The sequence below is a fragment of the Neophocaena asiaeorientalis genome, unplaced genomic scaffold, assembly GCF_003031525.2.
Source record: "Neophocaena asiaeorientalis asiaeorientalis breed wild unplaced genomic scaffold, Neophocaena_asiaeorientalis_V1.1 scaffold501, whole genome shotgun sequence".
Classification (NCBI taxonomy): domain Eukaryota; kingdom Metazoa; phylum Chordata; class Mammalia; order Artiodactyla; family Phocoenidae; genus Neophocaena; species Neophocaena asiaeorientalis.
In genome coordinates this window covers 820803-826923 of record NW_020172678.1, presented here as the reverse complement: position 1 = coordinate 826923, position 6121 = coordinate 820803, and the positions used below count along the sequence as shown (strand labels likewise).

General features: G+C 53.0%; 1 protein-coding gene across 5 annotated transcripts in view; it reads right to left on the bottom strand.

Moving 5' to 3' along the window:
• Nucleotides 1-6121, bottom strand: part of CDH23 (cadherin related 23) — a 430962-nt gene that overhangs the window by 63641 nt on the left and 361200 nt on the right. The gene's annotated exons all lie outside the window — the stretch shown is intronic.

Sequence of the window (6121 nt, the reverse complement as noted above, 5' to 3'; positions counted from 1 at the left end):
GCCCTGCCTCCTGGAAGAGGCCTTCCTGGGTGACAGCTAGAGCTCTCCAGGGCTGGCCTAACTGTGCTGGGGGCTGGGCTAAGATTGGCTCAGGGAACTCAAAGGGAATAACAATGGCAGAAAGAGGAACTGGGCTTGGCAGCCAGGATGCTAGGTGCAAAGTCCTCTTGAGAAGCTGACACTCACAGCCCTGATCACCATCTGTCCAGCCCACTGAGAGCACTGACCATCTAGCCCTTTCACTGGGCATTCACTGTACCCGCTTTGCATGGTCACCTCTCCTGCATGGACGCTGTGGCTCCCTAACTATTCCGTGAGTTCTATGGTAGGGATCCAATAACAGCCTGCCCTTTGGACCTGGCTGTAGAGCTGATGACTGAAACACAGCCACTGGGTGATGGGCTGAACCAGGATGCCAGGGTTGTGTCCTCTGGACCACTCACGATCGGCAGGGTCACCCCTGACTTTCGGCTAGCTCGAGTTCCCAGCAGCTTCGTCTGGGCTCTCTCCTCAACAGCCATGATGCCCTGAGCTTTTGCAGGCCAACGGGCATGGGTTTCGTTTTGTTTTGCGATTCTGATCTCTTGGCATGGCTTCCTGGAATATATGTTAAGAGGGATTCTGAAGTATCAATGTAGTTTAATGAGAAAGTGCTGATATCCGCTAGCAATGCACGCCTTGGGCACAGGATGGGCAAGGCCAGTATATGGTTCCATATCTCTGCCTCTTCTGTGATAATACTGTGCTTTCCAAAACGCTTTACCAGGTGTTATTACTTCTTTGGTTCCTACTCCTCCCCACCCCTCCTCTGAAAAACCCTGGAAGGTTTTATTTTCCCATTTAATGCATAGGGAAACTGAGGTTCCCAAAAGTTTGTGTCTTGTCACAATTGAATGTGGAACTGGGACTGAAGCCTGGGTCTCCTGCTTCCCAGGTCTGTGCTCCTTCCTCTGCACTGAAGTGAGTGGCATCACAGGCCAGGACTTGGACTGGCTCACAGTACATACCGGGCCCTGGGGGATGAACCTGTGCCCACAAGCCCGTGGCTCTACTCCTTCCACATCAGTCTTTTCACTCCCCTTCCTGCCTGGCAGCCCTGAAACCACAGGACTCCTGGTGGGCATGGAGGTCCGTGCACCCCACTTGCTTGCAGGAGGGGAATGGGGAGGGGAGAAGCTCATCTACCTGCAGAGCCCCAGGGTCTCCTGGAGGAACTGAACCAGTTGCACGTGTAGCACGTGAGCAGCTGCAGAACCCTCTCAAGAAGCAGGGCTACGGGAAGGGTCTGAACTTAGTCATTGCCGGGCCAGAGAAGGCCGGCTTACTTGGTGTGCAGCACAGGGAAGGGGCCGGGCTGGGGTTTCCTGAGCTTGAGCCAGGGGAAGCAGGCTTCACAAACAGCAGCAGGGTCCAAGTTTAATAAACAGAGGAGCCAAGAGCAGCATCCCCTGCTCACAGACTTTCATGGGGCTGTTGCTGGCGGCTCTTGTACCAGAAGCGGGTGGTGGGAGATTTTCTGTCTTTCTGCCTGGACAGGTGTCTTCTGCAGGTCCCCACCAGCCTGAGAAGCCAGGGCTGGTTATCTGGGATTGCTAACCTCTGGCTGTGATTTGCACGGCAGGGAGGCCCGCCTCGGGAACCTCCGTCTCCCCATCCCCCTGCCAAGGTCCCTCTGTGCCTGGGGCTCAGCTCCTGACCTCCCAGTTGCCTTCCGTCCTTCCTCCCTGGGCCCAGCCCTTCCTCTTGCAGGGGTCTCCTGACGGCCACTTGGACCCCTCCCCCAAGCCTGCCCTCCCTGTCTGTGGCCTGGAGCGAGGCAGAGGGCCGAGGCTGTACTATGACTTCCCCTGCTGGGCGCACACCATTGTGTGACAGGCCTAGGCTGGCCCGGATGCCCCTTGCAGCACAGCTGTTCTGAGCTCCGGGTGATACAGGGCTGAGGGCTGGGTGGGGATGGCCTGGGCTACTTGCAGGAATGTTCTGCTTTCAGGAAACTGTGGGGAAGGGGACCCCAGGGAGAAAAGAAGAGATGGGAGGCCTCGGATATAGGATTTCTCTTGGTTTTAGGGAGACTTTGTAGCCGAATCCCACCCCGCTGCTTAGAAAGCCTCATCCTTTAAGACATGGATGCAAATGCCTTGTCCAGAACCTTCCCTAGCTCCTGGCTCTGACGTCCTAGCATTCTGTCACATCCTAGAGCGTCAACTCTCTGTTATGTGTCCATTTCTCCAGAACCTTCACTAGCTCCTGGCTCTGACGTCCTAGCATTCTGTCACATCCTAGAGCGTCAACTCTCTGTTATGTGTCCGTTTCTCCAGAACCTTCCCTAGCTCCTGGCTCTGACGTCCTAGCATTCTGTCACATCCTAGAGCGTCAACTCTCTGTTATGTGTCCACTTCCCCCACTAACTGTAGGCTCCTTGAGGGCAGATCTGTGTCCAACTCATTTCTGACTTCTTGGCCTCTAGAACAGGCCTGGCACATACTTGGTGTTGAATGAATGAATGAAAGAATGAATGAATGAATAACTCTTACTTGCCCTTGTCCAACAGGAAGGCTGGTCCTGTGCCAGTGAGGGCTTGCTTGAACCAGGCAGGTACTTGTAGGTGGGAACAAGAGGATGGCATGTGGGTCTGCCGGGCATCTCTGGACAGATGTATGCACCCCTATTAAACCACGGTGACCTTTCTTGGAACCTCGAGATGGCTGGTCTGAGGCTTCTCAGGGCTCTGGCTGGTCTAGAAGACGCTGGAGTGATCCTACTTCCTCAACACTCAGCCGGTGAAATCTGCCCAGTAGCAGACAAGGTCCCTCCTCTGGTCCCCTCTGGCTTGGGGGCACTCATGACCCCAGAGTGTTCACTGCCCAGAATTAACAGCCTGGTCAGTGGCAGCAAACCTTCAAGGGTCCAGCACTCCTCAGAGACAAATGCCAATCATGGAGGGTCACTGGCTGTAGGGCCCTGGCTTAGCTGGGCCAGGAGGGAGTGGGGGGGACACTTGGGAAAGTATTGGGACCAGCCCCTGGGGCCTGCCCCAGACAGAATGTGATGAGGATATGTAGATACAGAGCTCTGGCTCTGAATGCTGCCATGGGTCCAGAGTACCTGCAGCTCCCTGGACCCACCCCGGATTACCGCTTGCTCTTAGGCCTTTGCTCAGGTCGATGCCCAGTTCCAGGATATGCTTTCCCCCTTTGCTGTGCTAACTGTGACTGGTTGACAAGACAGCCTAGGTGTCACCTGCCCCGGGAAGTCTTCCCCGAGGCCTTCTCTGTGCCCCATCTGCACCTTGGCCCTGCACAGGGATGTCCTCATCGCCTCCCGTACTCAGCTGCACTTCTTCGTGGCAGGACCCGCACTGCCTTCACCTCTGTATCTCTGGGGCCTGGCACATAGAGGGTATTCAGGGGACACTGGCTGAATGAATAAATGAACAAATATGGTCCAGTGCTAAGTTCTCAACAATGCCCCTGTGGTCCCTGTAGCTCTTCACTGTGGTGTCACCAACAAAAATCAAATAAAAGTGATCTTTTCCCATCATGAAGAAGCAGAAAAAAAATGGAAAGGATGGATACTTTTTTTTTTTTTTGCGGTACGCGGGCCTCTCACTGTTGTGGCCTCTCCCGTTGCGGAGCACAGGCTCCGGACGCACAGGCTCAGCGGCCATGGCTCACGGGCCCAGCCGCTCCGCGGCACATGGGATCCTCCCAGACCGAGGCACGAACCCACGTCCCCTGCCTCGGCAGGCGGACTCTCAACCACTGCACCACCAGGGAAGCCCAAGGATGGATACTTTTTGACTTAAAAGTTTTCTCCTTTAAATGTTTTTCCAGCTGGTACCTGATGCTGTTTGTCTGTATTACTATAGTACAGCCCAGGAACCATATACACACATATACATATACCCAATTCCCGATCTTGGTCATCCTGAAGTTGTTTTCTTGGAGCAGAGTTGGTGATGACCAAGATGACGAAGGCAGACAAAGGGAGACTTCATTTCTCACCACCCAACTTCCCACACTCTTACCAGGGAGCTGGAACAGGCCAAGACCTGCTTCAAGGAGGGCCAGAACGTAAGCGGCCCACGTGTGAGAAGGCACTGTTCACAGGTCTCCACCAGGCTAGGGTGGATCTCTAAGGAGAGTTTGGTCAACAGATGAAACTTCTGGCCATGGGGACTAGTCCCAAGTTCTGCAGAGACTGCTTGGGGAGTGGCCCACCATTCGGGGTGGCTAAATGTGGCTAGGGTGATTTCACATTTCTCTAATTCTCATTTCTTCTGGGGACCAAAAGGAAACCAGATGTTGCCTCCCGAACTCAGGGTCTTAGAATATTATGGGTCTCACCATCTGCCTCCCTGGAAAACTCTAGGACTATGTGTTATAGAGAAGGGTGGGGAGTGGGGGGTAAGAGTGGTGTGTTCACTGGCCTAGGTCAGGATGAAAAAGAGCAGCATGGCGGATGCTATGAGTTGCCCACCTCTTCTTCACTAACAGAGCCCTGCTTTTATTTGAGGCAGTGTTATATGTGGCCCCCAAGTAATTAGCCAAAGGGCAGAGGTGGCTGGCATAGCTCTTTATTATTTTTTGTCATTTCCTGCCTTGAACTCTGACATGATGGCTGGAGCTATAGCAGCCATCTTGCAACCATGAAGGAAAGGCCAAGAAATATTAGCTCTGACATCACTGAGCATGAAATCAATGTTTGTAATTCTCTCTGGAATTGTTGTTATGTGAGAAAAATGCATTCTCATTTCTTTACGAATCCATAGTTAAGTTTCTGTTACTTGTAGTCAAACACATCTGTAAATGCTATTGGAGAGATGACCAAGAAGATGATTCACTCTGAAGCTAGGTGCAGGCAGGGAGGGGTTATGTCAAAACTGAGTCCCTCCATGTCGCCACAATAAATGATACCCCTACCTGTCCTCCTCTCAGTTCGTTACACGCGCCCTGTAAATGTGTCTCCGTTTGGCCCACTGGGTATGACTGGCTGAAGTGATTAGTATTATCCTGGGCTTTTCAGAATGTGGTTTTCTGGGATTGACCCAATTCCACCATCCTCCCCAGAGTCACTCCAGATAAAAAGCCCCGCCCAGGCCTGCTCTGATCCCACAGTCCACAGTGCCACTGCCAAAGGAGAGGACCGGGTCCAACAGAGTCACCTTTGGGGGGTAGAAGGATAGAGCTGAGGCCTCATTTACAATCAGGGTCCCTAGGGTAGACAGATTATACAAATGTCCCCAATCCTTACACCTCCCTGTATCTATACTCTTTGCAACGTGACTTTGCAGTTCATTCCTTCAAAAGAGAGAGTTTATCTCCCCATATTTTGAACCTGGACTGGCCTTGTGACTTGCTTTGGCAAACAGAATGTGGCAGAAATAACCCTGTTCCAGTTCCAAGCCTGGGCCTTGAGAGGCCTTGCATGCTCTGCTCTTTCCCCCGGACCTTTTCTGGCTCCATGAGAACCAGCACTGACCAGCCTCCTGAAAGGGGACAGACAGGTGGCCCAGTTGCCCTGTCATCCCAACTGATGGACAGCCAACCCCCAAAAGAACAGCCATCCAACCAACACATTGCTGCCCATGCACACATGTGGGAGCCCAGCTGACAGCAGAAGAACCACCCAGCTAAGCCAGGTCTCAACTGCCAGCCTGCAGAATTGGAGCTAAGTCAATGGTTGTTTTATGCCTCTCTGTTTGGTTTATAATGCAGGGTAATTGTGACGAGAGGTAGCTGATACACTCCTCTTCTTCGAGGTTTATCAAGTGCTTCCACAGACAAGAGCTAACTCAATTCCCCAAACACCACCTATGCAGGAGATATTATCTCTCTTTCACAGATGACAAAACCAGTATTCAGAGAGGTTCTGACTTGCTCACAATCACGAAGCCAGCTTACAGTAGACATCGTCATCCCCCAGCCCATCACCCCACACAGAGGCGTCACCATCCAGCCCTGCAGGCCCCGCCTCCTTCTGCAACTTTGTGGACCCTGCACATTGCCTTGGGCAGTGGCCCTACCCATTCGCGCATCAGACTGGACCACGGACGTCAGCGCTTTCCGACCCTGATGTGTTGCCACAGCGTGTCACACCAACGTGAGGCAGGGGAAGAGGC